An 18,345-nucleotide genomic window follows, 5' to 3' on the forward strand; every position below is an offset into this window, starting at 1 on the left:
CTTCTGGGCGCTGTTCTCAGATAATCGCATGGTATGCTTTCGCTGTAAAGCCTTTTTGAAATCTGACACCGTGGTTGGATTAACAAGAAGTAAATTTTTTATAATGAGTATTTCTGTTTTTGAATTTGGCGCTCTGCAATTTCACTGGATGTTGGCCAGGTGGGACGCTACGGCAATTGGCTCAGAACAGGGCAGCACGGCTGGCCCTTGGATGTACACAGAGAGCTAATATTAATAAATATGCATGTCAATCTCTCCTGGCTGAAAGTGGAGGAGAGATGGACTTCTTTATTTTTGAGAGGTATTGACATGTTGAATGCACTGAGCTTTCTGTCTAAACTACTGGCACACAGCTCRGTCACTCATGCATACCCCACAAGAGGTCTCTTCACAGTCCCCAAGTCCAGAATAGACTATGGGAAACACACAGTACTACATAGAGCCATGACTACATGGAACTCTATTCCACATCCAAGTAACTGACGCAAGCAGTAAAATTTGATTTAAAAAACAGATTAAAAAAACATTTTGGAACAGCGGGACTGTGAAGCAACAAACATTGGCACAGACACATGCATACGCGATAACATACGCACTATACATACACATGGATTTAGTACTGTAGATACGTGGTAGTGGTGGAGTAGGGGCCTGAGGGAACACAGTGTGTTGTGAAATCTGTGAATGTATTGTAATGTTTTTAAAATTGTATAAACTGCCTTAATTTTGCTGGACCCCATGAAGAGTAGCTGCTGCTTTGGCAGCATATAATGGGGATCCATAATAAAAACAARTCAGTTAAGCACAAATTCTTATTTACATTGACGGCCCGGATGACGCTGGGCCAATTGCGGGCCGCCCTATGGGACTCCCATTCACGGCCGGATGTGATACAGCCTGGATTCGAACCAGGGACTGTAGTGATGCCTCTTGCACTGAGAYGCAGTGCCTTAGACAGCTTCGTCCATGTGTGTTAACTATTTAACTGTACTAGAATGCTTAAAAAGGCTGCTAAAATACATTTATATCGGTATCGTGTTTTTTGCCAAGGAAAATATCGGAATCGGACAAAAATGTCATATCGGTGCGTCACTATTTCAATGCACCTATTTGGGTCACATATGACAGTACATACCTACGTAGAACAGCATCTGTGTGTGTTGTGTGTGTAACTGTAGCAGTGTCCAGCCTTATTAAATTAGTGTTGCCATGGTTAGGAGTGCAGTCACTCCAAGTTACAGAGAGAAGAGCTAAACCTCCAGGTTAGGACAACACATCCCTCTATCTCAGTCTACCCTTACCTGACGACTAACTRAATTCTTCCGCTGCTCTATGTTCGCTACATACTTCAGTCTGAGACTGCCATCGCTGAAGTCGCTTGTGGTGACCTCAAAACGAGGGATGTTGTACAAAACAAAGTCATCAGCGATTGGATCATCTCCAACCAATCAATCAGAGTATCAAAGCCAAAAACACATTTTCAAAACGTCGCTTTACACAAGGGGATCTGGCTCTGACCCAACCCATCTGTTTCTGGAACCAATCAGAATGGTTAGAATGTGTTTGCAGTCTAGAAATTGTCAGGCTTAGATCCAGACTCATTGCGGTGAAGAAACTAACCTCCTTAGGCGTCGTAGCGTTTGACCGGAACAAGGAGTTTGGGTAGTCAGGCAAAGTCTACCCCTCCGCTCTTCTTTCTCTATCAAACTCTTCATTTCTACCGCTACTTTTCTCACTTCTCTATATCCATCCAACCCTCATTCTATACCAAGCAAACCTCACTCCAACCCTCATTCTATACCAAGCAAACCTCACTCCAATCCTCATTCTATACCAGGCCTGGGCAATTATTTTCCATGGAGGGCAACATTAGAATATATTTTTGCCATTTCGGGCCAGAATCATATTACAGGATTATACATCATGTGTATGACTGATGACAGATATACAGTTGAAGTAGGTATTTTCATTACTAAACATGCAATGAACTGCACGGAGGGAAAAGTGCACTGTGCATTCAGCACCAAGGATARAACTCTTGTTAACGGGTACGCACAAAAACACAAGAAAGAGGGAGAGCTCAACATTACATTTAAAACTACTCAATCAGTGTGAGGAGTGAAGTCTCTGATGGGCTTTGACTAGAGCAGTGAAGTCAGGTATAGTTTCTGACGTCGCTATGCGTAGGATTGCGGAGAGGTGAGAGTCAGTAAGAGATGATCTGTGTCTTGACGTGTTCTATTTCATCACTGAAAATGTYTGTTCACATACATTGGGTCAACCTAACAGTACAAACATCTTCTGAGCATGACTCCGGAAAGTTTTGCTCATTGAGAGATGCATAGAACCTCGTCAGTGACATTGGAGAACGATTCAAAAACAATCACTGCTTCAGACTGAAGATCGATAAGCTCAAGTTGCAGGTCAGTGGGAGCGTTATCCACATTGAAGGTAAAAGGAGAGGAAACCAACAGCATGTCATTTTCCAACACTTTGAAATCCTCAAAACGACGAGAAAACTCACCGTTCAAAGCAGCAGCGATGTATACTTCTCCCGCTGGTCATTTGATAGGGAACACACTAGTAGTGTGTGGAAGGTGGGTGTATACTTCTCCCGCTGGTCGTCTGATAGGGAACACACTAGTAGTGTCGGAAGGTGGGTGTATACTTCTCCCGCTGGTCGTCTGATAGGGAACACACTAGTAGTGTCGGAAGGTGGTGTATACTTCTCCCGCTGGTCGTCTGATAGGGAACACACTAGTAGTGTGGAAGGTGGGTGTATACTTCCCCGCTGGTCGTCTGATAGGGAACACACTAGTAGTGTCGGAAGTGGGGTGTATACTTCTCCCGCTGGTCATCTGATAGGAACACACTAGTAGTGTCGGAAGGTGGGTGTATACTTCTCCCGCTAGTCATCTGATAGGGAACAGACTAGTAGTGTTGGAAGGTGGGTGTATACTTCTCCCGCTAGTCATCTGATAGGGAACACACTAGTAGTGTCGGAAGGTGGGTGAGATTGTTGGCTTCTACTTGGCGGGTCAGTAGTGATTTTCCCTTGAAGGTTATGACAAGGCTGTACATCTGATGTGCAAAAAGGCCCTTCCCTTGTAGTTTGGAATTCAGTTCATTCATGAGGGCCATGATGTCCATGGTGAAGGCAAAATCTGCCAACCATTCTTTATCTTGTAGTTGAGGGAAATCCACATATTTTCCATTCATTTGCAAAAACTCTGCAATCTCCGACTTCAGGACCCAGACCCTTTTAAGCACCTTCCCCAAACTCAGCCATCTCACATTTGTGTGGTAGTGGAGATCTGCATGACCCGACTGTCTCTTCCAACAGTGAGACAAACTGCCTGTAGTTTAAACATTTTGCTCTTATGAAGTTTACCACTTTAGTGACTGTATCCACAACATGGCTCATTTTCAGAACACATTTACAGAGCACCTCCTAATGAATATTGCAATGCAGGAAAATACTTTTCTGATCTGGGTTCAGCTCAGCTACTTGATCTTGTATCCTTTTCAAAAGGCCAATGTTTTTTCCTGTCAAGTTTGGGCACCCATCAGTGGTCACACTGGATAACTTTTCAAACTCAGTCCCTGCTTTGTCACACACTTATTAACCTCCAATAAATCKTTCCCTGTGGTTGTGCTCTTCRTTGACTGCACTGAAGCAAGCTCCTCTGTAATTTCAAAGTCTGGGGTTATACCTCGTAAGAATATSAACAACTGCGCTGTATCACRTGCATCACTGCTCTCATCCAGGGCCAAGGAGCAATAGGTGAAATCTTTTACCTTGTCTTTCAACTGTTGTTCCATATTCTCTGCGATGTCCTCAACACGCCGTGTAACTGAWCGTCTTGACAGGGAAACATTTTCAAACAGCTCTTTCTTGTCGGGGCAAAGTATTGCTGCAGAGTCAATTAAACATTCTTTAATGAATTCGCCCTCTCAGCGAATGGCTTGCTATGTTTAGCAATTTTGTGGACATGTACATAGCTAGCTCTCGCAATTCCGTCGTTTGCTGAATGCCGTTTTGTAAAAAGTCCTTGCTGCTTTTGCAACTGAGACAGCAACTCTTTCGATGAACTTGCACTCTGTTCAGAAGACATATTCCTATCTTTCTCTGCATGCTTTGTCTGGAAGTGTCGGAACAAGTTGTAGTCTTTCAAGACAGCGATGCTCTCTTTGCACACTAAGCACACAGCTKTCCCTGATACCTCAATAAAGAAATATTTCTWTGTCMACTCTTGCTGGAACACCCTGCATTCAGTCTACTTTCCTTTTCTTTGAAAAACTAATTTTGCGCAATTTCTAGCTAGCTACAATTTGTAACTGTGACGTGTGTGTCAGACTGTCAGTCACTGTCTGTCCTCGTGCAGTTGTTAATTATACGTGCCTTCAAAATAAAATGTCCCACAAGCGGTGGGAGTTAAATCATTACACAAAGGCGAGTATTCATTGGSCTTTTAATTTGAATAACAAATAGTAAAGTTTTTCAAARYCTATCGCAAATTCTTTGTSATCTGAGCATGATTCCGCGGGCCGTATTGAATCAGGTCGCGGGCCGACCTTTGACCAGGCCTGTTCTGTACCAAGCAAACCTCCATTCAAAACTAGATCTATTCTTTCTATACCTTTCTGCATCTACTTTGTCTTTCATTCCATCGATCGCTCAACCTTTTCAACTCTTATTTCCTCTCTCCTTCACAACAAACTAATACTGTAAAATCATCTTCCTTTCTTTTTGTTTCAATATATCCCCTTCTGTACTCCTTTATTATTGCCTGCCTCCTATACTGTAGCTGTACTGCTCAGCCCCTTTCTTTCACCCGATGTTCCTCGCYCCTCCTCCCATCTCTCTCTCTGAATTCCTTTGCAGGTCTTGGCTTGTGAAGCAAGAAAGTGGAGAAATCCATCAAGCTGCTGTTCTCTCTGGTTCAGTCACTGGTCATGTCACACTTCCTATGTGTCTGCATGTCCTGTATATGCTCATTATTATATGAAGTCTATCTAGTGTAAATCTATTTACTGTATACCTACTATAAATCTACCAACTGTATATCTACCTAGTGTATCTCTCGGTATGTATGTGACCTCGTCTGAGGGCATGCTAGTGCTTTGTGCATATTAAGCCACAGAAGGTATTTGGCTGAGGGGATACGACTGTTTGATGGGGCATGACACCCCCMCACMCMYMMMYAMACACACACACGAGCACAGCTGCTCCACAAAACACWCACTCCTGGCTTCCCTTCAGATTTCAGAGAGGATGTTACACAAGTCATCAACGGCTGTGAGGGGTGATTACATTTGACTGTGACAGCAGGAAGTGTGTGTTTGCGTGTGTGTGTGTCAGAGAACCAGTTAGGGAGCAAGAGGACAGTTGAGGATGGTGGGTGGGTGGCAGCAATATTAGAAGATGCAGGTGTCTCATTCATTCATTCATTCATCAAGAACACTGACTACTGTACAAACACACATGACCTCAATGGTATTGTATAAACAGGCAGGTGGGGAGTATATGTCCCTGAAGGAGGGTGTTTCAGTAGTAAATCTATTGTAATGAATAGAGAGAAGGAAAGAAGAGAGGGGAGAAGGATGAGAGGGGGTAGATTGCAGCACACCAGCAGGTGTCATTGAGATGGAGGACGGGATGTCAATCAGAACCCCACTGGATTGGAGGATTGGGTCCAGACGAGAGAGACACACCCAGTACGACTGGCTAATKTAAAGGGGTAGGAACCAGTCCTTTTAGCTATCACTTTTCACCAAGAGACCAGGTCATTTTATAATAACTTTTAGGAGAGGCCTGGTTGTGGAGTAAATAKCAGGTTGTCTAAAGRGCTGCATTGTTAAGTTGACTGAAGACTGACGTCAGCAGTGTTATCAGTCGTCSYCCCCCACTACCTCAGAGGGGGCTTGAGAACAGCCCCACCTAACACTGGGCAGCCTGGCACGCTGCCTGATTAAAAATATCTCCTGTTTCCCACAGGGATATCACACCAACTCAAAATAACATTATCCTTCAAGAGAGAACTAAATACAAGTTAATTTGATCAGTACACATTCATTTCAATGAGCAGCTACAGTAAATGGCGAATACTTATAATTATCTGTGTGATCAGTGATCCAAATGTCAATTTAATCATGACACGTTCGCTAATGATCCTCACTTTCTGCACTATTGAATACAGTGCAATCATGAGGCTGCACACAAAAACACATTTACAATAGTCTACTGCCATCAGTCAGACAGACAGTTCTGACCTTTCTTTGCAGGAAGTGCATTAATGCTCTGAACGATAATTAGTTCCGCAGTCATGGCCACCGCCTGGGCACACTCTTGATATAGTGTGTTCGCGCACGTGCCAAATGGCTACTATAACGGTCTGTGTGAGAGGGCAATAGATAAACCATGCATGATTGCCATTTAGGAATKCATGTGGTGGAAGTGTGTTGAGGTCAATGAGTGTGTGCGTGTGTTTGCGTACTGTGTCGTAAATAAGTCAAATGTGTGTATTAAGTGTTTATGCAAACAAATTGTCCCCTCGGAAGCACAGAGCTCTCTCTCACATGACTGAGAGAATTGCTCCATTCATGGCCCAGTCACCACCTCCTCTCCCCCAGACCCCGTGTGTTAGTGCTCCAGGGGGGCTGTGTGTGGAATTGGCTCTCATAGCCACAGATACTGTATTAGACGCACACTCCTGTTTGTATCTCTGACGGTCCCCTGACATAATGCCTCCCTCGTCTCGCTGGGAAGCTTACTTACTTGGTGCTTTGGTCTCACCAGGCTGCTGTAAACACACACGTCTGAATCAAATTATAATTTAGACAATAATAGAGGAATGGGGATTGTGTGTGTGTGTGTGTGTGTGTGTGTGTGTGTGTGTGTGTGTGTGTGTGTGTGTTGGAGTGAGATGGTAAAGAGAGAGAAACATGTCTGAGTTCTAACAAGTGTAATTTCCATTGTCTTATCTTGAGAGGAAAGATTCGGCCCTCTTGTGGGAGCGAAACCCCAGAAGGGTGTGTGGACCACAAATGTACACATCTCAGTCATACAGTGAAGATGCACTATATATACACAAAAGCATGTGGACACCCCTATTTCARCCACACCCGTTGCTGACATGTATAAAATTGTGCACACAGACATGCAATCTCCATAGACAAACATTGGCAGAAGAATGGCCTTACTGAAGAGCTCAGTGACTTTCAACGTGGCACCRTCATAGGATGCCACCTTTCCAACAAGTAGGTTTGTCAAATTTCTGCCCTGCCCCAGTCAACTGTAAATGCTGTTATTGTGAAGTAGAAACTTCTAGGAGCAACAACAGCAAAGTGGTAGGCCACACAAGCACTCGCCGATCCCAGTCTGTGAGCTTAAGTGCGTAGCACGCATAAAAATCGTCTGTCCTCGGTTGCAACACTCACTACCAAGTTCCAAACTGCCTCTGGAAGCAAAGTCAGCACAAGAACTAGTCGTCAAGAGCTTCATGAAATGGGTTCCCATGGCCGAGCAGCCGCACACATGCGCAATGCCAAGCGTCGGCTGGAGTGGTATAAGGTTTGCCGCCATTGGACTCTGGAGCAGAGGAAACGYGTTCTCTGAAGTGATGAATCATGCTTTACCATCTGGCAGTTCGACGGACGAATCTGGGTTTGGTGGATGCCAGGAGAACGCTACCTCCTCGAATGCATAGTGCCAACTGTACTGTTTGGTGGAGGAGAAATTATGGTCTTGGGTTGTTTTTCATGGTTCGGGCTAGACCCCTTAGTTCCAGTAAAGGGAAATCTTAACGCTACAGCGTACAATAACTCTCTAGGCGATTCTGTGTTTCCAACTTTGTGGCAACAGTTTGGGGATTGCKCTTTCCTGTTTCAGCATGACAATGCCCCCGTGCACAAAGCGAGGTCCATACAAAAATWGTTTGTAGAGATCGGTATGGAAGAACTTGACTGGCCTGCACAGAGCCCTGACCTCAACCCCATTGAACACCTTTGGGATGAATTGGAACGCCGACTGTGAGCCATGCCTAAATCGCCCAACCTCACTAATGCTTTTGTGGCTGAATGGAAGCAAGTCCCCACAGCAATGATCCAACATCTAGTCGAAAGCCTTCCCAGAAGAGTGGAGGTTGTTGTAGCAGCAATGGGAGATCTCATTCTAATTCCCATGATTTTGGAATGAGATGTTCAACGAGCAGGATTCCACATACTCTTGGTCATCTAGTGTAAGTCACACACTGTTTGCATCCACTTTAACCATTATAGAATATGCTACCAAATAATTAGACCCGACTTGCTTAAAGATGCATTACGCAGAAATTGCTTCGCCATTTCCTAGTWACTAAAATTCAAATAGTTTGCCTAATTTCAGTTTATTTGACAAAACAAGTGTAGTGTAGAGAATCATTGTACCATCTAAACYGCTGAAATATATTTTMCATAACCAAAAATATTGTATTTTCAGCTGAACAAAACCGAAAGAAAGTAAAAGATGCAGAAATTACAGTTAWGACCGGGAAGCATAGCGCACATAACAAATGTACCACTTCTTATACTTTCAATGAGAATGACAGATCTATAACTTACAATTCTGTGAGTTTGGTCTTCGCCCCAAAAGTTATATTGCAGCTTTGAGAGAATCTGAGAGAGATACATGCTCAAACTTGCATGAGCATTAGAATWTATTAAATATAATTTAAACTACATCTAAAATTGTGTCACTTAATTCACTAAAATATCTAACGACAGGTAAGGTGTGCCATCACATTGGCTTGGCAATAACTATATCAAAGTCTCAAAGACACAGCCCCCTTGGAATCATTGTCCTAGGCATATGTTGTTTGTCACCAAGTGTGCTCGGAGTTAGCCTATCCAAGTGTAGACAGGCCTACATGCTGACAAAGTGGGGCAAAAAGCATAGGCCTGGCGAAAATGACAAACAGTGTGCTACTACACTACGCTATTCATTAATTTKCCTGAAACGCACTATCTGCCGGTTAACCGCTCAATTCTACCCGTCCTCTCCAAAAACTTCCCAGTTCTACACATAAAAACGTCACGTCTGAGTTTGAGTTTAAATATAAACTACAGCSGGGCAAACGTCGATGTGACGTGCCCTATTTTACCACTCTATCAATGTTCCTGTAACATCCCCTTCAGTTTGGCATAGAGTACATACAAAAGAAATCCTGACATAACCAACAGCAAAGAATAGCAATGGTACCAAGTGTAGCCTAAACATGTCCCCATCGTGTCATCCGTAGCCTAGAGTCAACCCGTGGTTTTGTATAGCCGGAGATAAAAATGATGGGAACTGCAGCAGCGGAATAAACCAGGAGTAAGCTACACCGGGTGCAGAGGGGTAAACGAGTGCGTCAAGCCCGAGTTTTAATTAATGGCAAGTCACCAAATAAAATTATTAAAACGACACCCAACCGCATCTTAAATACATTGCATAATAGTTGCGAGACCAAAACATGTCGCTGCTTTCGAAGGCCCATATTTAAAAACGACTACAATCCGAGGATATTTGGCATAGTCTACATAACTCGGAGGGTTTGTAGTTCACATGGTCCTAGGTGTGGATGATACTTACGGATGATAACCCTAGGGATAAGGCTGAATGTATCCTTGGGTGTTCTGAGAACAAACCAATCATAAAACTCGTTTCGAAACATTGCCTATTGTTTAACAAAAATAAGAAACGAATATTTTCAAAACACGACAAAAATKGAAATGTAGCCGATAAATTCAAACAACCATATGGGTGAGGTGTAGATACAACGTAGCACTTCAAGTCCACCTCGGTCGACGTGCTCACTGACTCCATGTAGGTTAGCCTACTAATTCGTGATAGCGACGGAAGTGTGCCAGGGACTTACCTTGAGTTACACTCCTGTTGGGAATAGGAGAATATCGACCGTCCTAGTGAGGAAATAGGTATAGTAGTTTTTCTCTCGATTGAATCCACAATAACGATATTTAGGCTTTAAAATATGCGTGACAAGATGAGCCGTGAGAAACCGCTGTCTTCTCCCCGCAGGACAATGCGGCCAGGTGGGCTGATCGGCGTTGGCTTCCTGTTTTTCAGAAGGTGAACCACGCACAGTTCGGGTGCTGTTCGTTTTTTTTCTTCTATCCCTCCCGTTCCGTCTCTCCCCCTCCCTGCGTAGCCTACACTGTTCTTGCAGTCGCCTAGTGCTCAGCCGGCTTTGCTTCCCCTATCTTCATATCTTCGGCATGAAACTTCGGGGCCGAGATTTCACCCGGAAACACACAGTTCTGAAACCTCTCCAACTAATTGAGATGAAAGAAAAGAACGCGAGTGGAATTTGTCAGTTGAAACATTCATTCCAACGTTSCCGAAGGCGCGTCGATTATCCCCGATGCATTATTTTGGTGAGGGGGTCGCGTGTTGACTTGAGGCGGTCATTATACTGGGTTCTCTGCCAGTCAGTGCCTGCCTGGTTGTGAGGCTGCGTTAAAAACAAATAGGCACACTATTTTGTATGTCAATAACAGTAAAGGCAGTGCATTCATCTATAGTTTAGCCTACTGTGAATGCATAACCAACATGTAGCCCCCTAGGCTAATGGTTCACGTTAAACTAGGCTACATTATTCATCATGGTTTTGATCTAAACCGTCTCATAGAGAGTAAGGATAAACCAGAGGTATTTATTAGTTATTAATAATTGTATAGGGCCTGCACCATGCAACACAAGTCAGTTGCCTCATCATCAATTGAAAGGGCAGCAAGTTGACCCTTTGTCAAGTGGTGGTGTTGTCTCTGATCTATCATATTTTGAAAAGCACAGTGACAAAACGCAGAAAAAAAGTATGTATTTGGTCTGATACAGCAGTCCACTTGCTGCAGGGAGAAATGTAACCATTAATGAAAGAGCTGTGTCGCCTCCTGGTGACCTGTTTATATAAATGAGGACATGTTCTTACATCATTATTGACGGAGAACATTGGTGAGTTAAGTTTGATTTAACGTTTGCTACGTTGTGACAGTTTGTACTGAACGACACGTTTCCCCCCAAAAAGTATGCACCGTTCTTCAACAGCATTTGAGGTACGTTTGCTTCAAGGTATCGCCTGATTTAATATTGGTGTGACCATTTGAAATAGCAAAAGTCACCAAACACCAGACAGTAATCGCCCTCTGGGCCACCAACATCACAACGATTTTCAACTGGTCGTTCAGTATCCTTTTCGTTGATTTCAACATTGCACACCTTAATACTGAACACACCCCATGAGTGAGTTTAGGAAACCTCTGGTTAACCAGGGAGGAGGTGATGGACTGGCTGTCTCAGAACTGACCAATAGTGTGCCAGAGATGACCAAAACCAGTGCACTGTATGGGGTATAGGATGTAATGTGTGGGTGATGATAACATTACTAAACTCATCTGACCTATAACATTACTAAACTCATCTGACCTATAACACTGATTGTGATTATAACATTACTAAACTCATCTGAACCTAACACTGATTGTGATTATAACATTATTAAACTCGTCTGACCTATAACACTGATTGTGATTGTAACATTACTAAACTCATCTGACCTATAACACTGATTGTGATTATACATTACTAAACTCATCTGACCTATAACATGATTGACTATAACATTACTAAACTCATCTGACCTTTAACACTGATTGTGATTGTAACATTACTAAACTCATCTGACTATAACACTGATTGTGATTATAACATTAGTAAACTCATCTGACTATAACACTGATTTGACTATAACATTATTAAACCTCATCTGACCTATAACACTGATTGTGATTGTAACATTACTAAACTCATCTGACCTATAACACTGATTGTGACTATAACATTACTAAACTCATCTGACCCCAGATTTGATAAACATGTGGAATATGTGAGACATTTCTACTAGAGCTTTTATCTGATGGATGGAAATGTTTCCATGGAAACYATGTGTTTGTTGTATTTGATACCATTCCACCAATTCCGCTCCAGCCATAACCACAAGCCAGTCCTCCCCAATTAAGGTGCCACCAACCTCTTGTGGTTTACCATTTCCAATGCAACTCCACTCTCTATTGCTCTCGCTCTCTATCTCTCCCGCTCCCTATCACTCCCTCTCTCACACGCACATGCACACTCACACATCACTGAACTTCAAGAAGCACTCATTATTAGCTGTAATACAATATTTCATTCCACAAGAGGGCGGTACATAGCAGCCTAGCATGTGCATCAACTTTTATCCCAAAGATCACCAGATATGTTTTAGGGCCAGGTTCGTGGCCACGAGTCATGAACTGAATGTAAGCTTCCCTCATTGGCTGAGACCTAAATGGAATTTACCCCTACCCCTCATTATTACATTTGTAAAAGAGTAAGTAATAATATAAATATGTATACATGCATGAATAAAATAAGTATTACCAAGTCACTTGGCGACTTTGGTTCCACCACTTCAGCATGGGAGACAGCAGCCTATAGTGGGAATGTAATACATGCCTCTAAAACACTATAATAAAAAGGCAAGCAATTTGAGGACAGACCCACTTAATACAATACCCCAATCCAACCCCTGTTGATTGATTAAGTGGTGGTTATATACAAACAAATCGCACAAGGCTATCCAAACCATGCCGAGGCTCTGAGCCAAGCTGGGAATATGACTAATGAAATAAATCGTCTTTCAAAGGAAATCCTCTGCTCTGTGAAGCAGGCCAGAGCCAGGGACAGGCTGTGCCATATGCCATGTGTCATATGGCCTACATAGGCAGGCAGGGGTGTGGGGCACTCCCTCCTAGCCCCCTAATAACATTCTCATTGTCTTACATTTGGTAAACATAATCCGGGCTCAAAGGGAAGGGCCAGATCGCTGTATGGCTGACTCCAGCATGCTTCTATTACAGAGTTATTCTCCTCTTATTCAATGAAATGTACCCTAACTCAATCCAAACCTGCTCGCTGCATAATCTCATAACGCGAGATAAGCRTGTAATAAAAAGCACGTTGGACTTGAAAGGAGACCTCATRCGAATGCGTATAATTACGGGTATCAAAATATAATAATTTGTTTAATTGTGAGCCCTTTCCAATAGGTATGTAATTGCTTGAAAGGTATAGATTGTTTCTGGGGCTGAAATTGGATTGTACTGTGATGTGATCTGGGGATGTGACGAGGCTATGCTTGATTGGAGAGGCGGAGACCCAGGGTCAGGCCCAAGGCAAACTTCCTGTTTTGTGCCCATACACAGCCAATGGAGAGAGACTCACTGGAGAGACATTCCTGTCCTTTCTCAGGGTACAGCACATAAATAAATGACCTAACCAATAACAACTTGTTATAACATGAAAATCATGTTGTAATCAACATGCAATAATAACCATTAATTGTATTTTTACTCAGCTAATTAAGCCACCTGTATAGTGCCATGCCRCTACATCCTGGCATCCTGGTCCTATACCTCTAGCCTGGATATGTTGGTCATTTTTCAAAATAATTCCTGTATCAATGAGGTTTAATGAAGCATTTAATGAAGACAGAATGGAACCATGCAACRTGTAATGGTTTACAGGGGTGTGCCCCTAGAGAATGGATGTGGCCATAAACTGGCATGTGTAAACAGACTCTTTCAGGGGTACTGAGGGAGTGAATTAGAAACATTGACCAGCACCYCAGCTCTAGGACAATAGTATTTAAAGTCAAGCTATTATACTTGTTGTGGTAATGGCAAAGGGGCATCTAAGGATATGCTTGTTTTAGTCAGTTTTGTCCTTATTCAAAACCCCAAGTGAGCCAATGTAGCCTATTATTTGCCTGGCAACCCATCCRCATTGCTCCGGCCAACTGACATTTCTTCTCAATGATGAGTCTCCCCAACATTTCTAGAATCCGTACAGAGTCTGTCCTTTCTGATTGATCCCAGAAACAAATGGGTTGGGCCAGAGCGGCCCTACATGATCACATTATTAACTTTGATACTCTGATTGGTTAGATTTGTTTGAGATGATCCAATCGGTGATTAATCTATTTTGTACAACGCCCCTCATTTTGAATTCACACAAGCAACTTCTAGAATGGCAGTTTCAGACAGCATGTACAGTATATAGGCTAGGATCGATAGAGCAGCGGAATTAAATTCAGGGTGAGTCGTCAGGCAAGCCTAAAATGTMATATTTCCCAATCAAAATGGATATAGACAAATTGTTTTTTTATATTTTGTTATTTAACCTTTATTTAACTAGTCAGTTAAGAACAAATTCACATTTTACAATGACGGCCTACCCCAGCCAAACCCTCCCCTAACCCATACGACGCTGGGCCAACTGTGCGCCGCCCTATGGGACTTCTGATCACGGCCGGTTGTGATTATTATTATTATACCTTTATTTCAACAAGGAACACAGACTGAGACCAAGATCTCTTTTACAGCTGGGGCCTGTGTATACATGTTTACATGTGATACAGCCCAGGGTTGAACCAGGGTCTGTAGTGACACCTTGAGCACTGAGATGCAGTGCCTTGGACCACTGCACCACTWGGCAGCCCTGATACCGGAAACTAAACAACAAAAATATGTAATTTAAATTCTGTTTAGCAAGTTTTGAGCCTTAATGGGCCCCAAGGTTTCCAGGTTAATCATTGGAAATGTGAAAATGAGAAATGGCCCCGGAGAGCTGGTTAGCCTACCCTTGCCAACTCACCGGAAGTTTTTTCGAAGCACAAGAAGCGGAAGAGGTTTTAAAAATAGCCTCCATCAACGGGCACTATGGAAAAATTACTCCCATTTAAAACCGACAAAGCAATTTAGAACTCATAATCAAGAGAAGAGAAAGTGCTGTTGTAAAGTGTATCGCATTTCCCTTTGTAGAAACGGCCAACCAGTTCCGCCATTCAGAGGTAAACCACTGGTAATTCAGCAGGTTGTGTGAAGGTCAAATTCAAGCATTTTGAACATGATGATACATGGATTTACCCTAAACTAACCTATAATCCATTGAATTTCGGATGGTCATTTAGCCTAGGCCTAGGTATGCAACTATTTGAAGCACTACAATTTCAACCCATATGCCAATTATTTATATAAGTGACATATAGGAAACATTAATGAAGTGCACATATATTAATCACCTATAAGTATTCCGTTACAGTGTTACCCCACTTTTCTGGAGCGCCAAACTTATTTGGAGACGCGCACAGCGCGCCATAGCCTATAAACGATCCCTTGTCCCTTGGCAGTTGTGCAAGGTGCCATTTTGGTGGCCCCATTGTGGCGGGGGCAGAGAGAGGTCGGTGCGTGATGTTACCCAGGCCACACGGTCAGCCATTCTCCCTGAGTGGATGACAACTCATCCTGCGTATTTATTATCACGTGTTTATATACGTTTTATGAACTTCTGTGTTCTTTTGGCCGGGGGTCCTGTCAACAAACCCGTGTGTGTATTTCCTATTTATAAACTATCGTGGTGTATCAAAACACATTGTCATTATTATGTTGGTTGATTAGGGAATTATTTCATGTAATCTATTGTTTCTCGGGGTTTTCATTATGATAAAAATCCACTGTAACTGAAAACATCACGTAGATCAGTGTGACAAGTAGATTACATTCGAGATCCACCAAGGGATGCTCCGAAAAAAAACTTTTGCAATGTCATACAAATAGGACAAAGCTTTTGGACCRAATTAACTTTTAGTATTTTTGGTGCAAGGGAGGGAAAAAACTCACGCAGATCCTAACAATTGCCGGATTTTCTGCGAATCAAATCTTTGCATATTTTCCTGTTTCGAGCTAGTGTATACCAAACAATGGTGACCCCACTCTCCTTTTCAATGGGTTTGGGGTGATGTGCGCTGCGTCCAAATGGAAACGGTTGCGCTTAAATCTCAAACATTCCCAAGAATGTCATGAATTCAATTGTGTGAGAGCATTGGGAAACCGGCAACCTGTGTGTGACTTGGGCGTCCGGGTTGCCCTAGCGTGCGCAGCTGCCGCACTCGCCTGTCACCTCACGAGCCAGGGATGGACGCACGCACACACGAGTTCCCAAAACGAGTTCAGGTACGCCTGGAACTTGAGGGTCAAATGTGTTCTGTGAGAATGATTTGACCTCATTCGTCTTGTTGATTATAATCTGTCATCTCTGCGAGCACAACAAAGGATACAATCACGGTTATTCACTGCGCGCTCAATAGAAAGACAGGCAAAAACAAAACCTCACAGTGTGCGAAACCTTTTCACCTCATCATGAAATAATAATAATCCCCCCCCCCCCCCCCCCCCMCTGACATACACCTAGAACTTTGGATGCAAGGCATGCGTGTGGCTCCATTCCTCTCCCCCCGACACACACCAGTGGTGTAAAGTACTTCAAACTGGCCTACTACTTAAGTATTTTGGGGGGGGGTGTCTGTACTTTACCATACTATTTATATTTTTGACAACTTTTACTTCACTACATTCCTAAAGAAAATAGTGTACTTTTTACTCCATACACTTTCTCTGACACCCAAAAGTACCCGTTACATTTTGAATGCTTAGCAGGACATGCAGGAAAATTGTCCAATTCGCCACTTATTAAAAGAGCATCCCTSGCGGACTCACTAAACACAAACGCGTTGTTGTAAATTATGTCTGAGTATGGCCCTGGCTATCCGTAAATAAAATAAAAACAAGAAAATTGTGCATTATGGTTTGCTTAATATCAGGAATTTTAAATGATTTATATGTTTACTTTTACTTAAGTATATTTGAGCAATTGCATGTTGATACATAAGTATATTTAAAACTAAATACTTTTAGACTTTTACTCAAGTAGTATTTTACTGGGTGACTTTTACTTGTGTCATTTTCTATTAAGGTAACTTTACTTCTACTCAAGTATGCCAATTGAGAACTTTTTCTACCACTGACACGCACACACAAGCACACACACACATACACACGCATGCGCATATACCTCAGTTATACACCACATATTATACAAATATTTCATCTGTAAAGATATATATTGTAGTGAATGTGTGCATTTGAAGAAGAAAAMAAAGTATAATTCTGTTACTGTTCTTGAAAAGGATTCACAAAGGTAGATTGTTGGGACCAATCTCCGATTTGGCTACAACCCAAACTCTGAACACGCAGTATACAGATGCTACATTTATAAATGTGCAGCAAAACTTGTAAAAAAGGATGGAATTAAGCGACTGATCACGACTGATTATTATGAGGGATTGTAAGGAGTGGAGATGTTATGCAATGATTAATAAATCAGTTTTTATAAGTATTAAACCCATTTGTTATGGCAAGCCTAAATAAGTTCAGGAGTAAAAATTTGATGAACAAATCGAGTAATAAGTGGACTCATTCCTTGTTCAATATTAGTGGTTAAYGTTATTTTTTAATAACTGCCCCATCTCTGTACCCCACACATACAATTATCTGTAAGGTCCCTCAATCGAGTCAAGCACACATTCACACATTCAACCACAAAGACCATAGAKGTTTTCCAAAGCCTAGAAAAGGGCACCAGTTGGTAGATGTGTAAAAATACCAAAAAAAAGCAGACGCTGAATATCCCTTTGAGCATAGTGAAGTTAATCATTTGGCATTGGATGGTGTATCAATACACCCAGTCACTACAAAGATACAGGCGTCCTTCCTAACTCAGTTGCCYGAGAGGAAGGAAACTGCTCAGGGATTTCACAATGAGGCCAATGGTGATTTTAAGAGTTACAGATTTTAATGTTAGCTATATGAGAAAACTGAGAATGGATAAACAACATTGTAGTTACTCCACAATACTAACCTAAATTACATAGTGAAAAAAGGGAACCTTTAGAGAACATGCATTCGTTGTAAATACGAATTTGTTATTTTTTCAACCTTTATTTAACTAGGCAAGTCAGTTAAGAACATATTCTTATTTTCAAAGACGGCCTAGGAACAGTGGGTTAACTGCCTTCWTCAGAACGACAGATGTTTACCTTATCAGATCGGGATTCAATCTAGCAACCTTTCGGTTACAAGTCCAACGCTCTAACCACTAGGCTACCTGCCGCCCCGACTTGCCTAGTTAACTGACTTGCCTAGTTAAATAAAGGCAACCCCCCCCCAAAAAAAAAAACAAGGCACTTAATTAAGACGTACTGCAAAAATAAAAAATAAGCACAAGCAAAATCTTAGGAAAAACTTSTTCAGTCTGCTTTCCAACAGACACTGGGAGACGAGTTCACCTTTCAGCAGGACAATAACCTAGAACACAAGGCCAAATCTACACTGGAGTTGCTTACCAAGACGACATTGAATGTCCTGCAGTGGCCT

General features: G+C 42.4%; 1 protein-coding gene across 1 annotated transcript in view; it reads right to left on the bottom strand.

The window, feature by feature from the left end:
• Positions 1 to 10,380, bottom strand: part of LOC111949408 (phosphatidylinositol 4,5-bisphosphate 3-kinase catalytic subunit beta isoform-like) — a 101,182-nt gene extending 90,802 nt beyond the window's left edge. The window contains 1 exon segment of the mRNA XM_070434238.1: positions 9,897 to 10,380. The gene's annotated coding sequence lies outside the window, so the exon portion shown is untranslated.
• Positions 10,381 to 18,345: the final 7,965 nt, after the last annotated feature.

The sequence above is a fragment of the Salvelinus sp. IW2-2015 genome, linkage group LG22 (assembly GCF_002910315.2).
Source record: "Salvelinus sp. IW2-2015 linkage group LG22, ASM291031v2, whole genome shotgun sequence".
Taxonomy (NCBI): Eukaryota; Metazoa; Chordata; class Actinopteri; order Salmoniformes; family Salmonidae; genus Salvelinus; species Salvelinus sp. IW2-2015.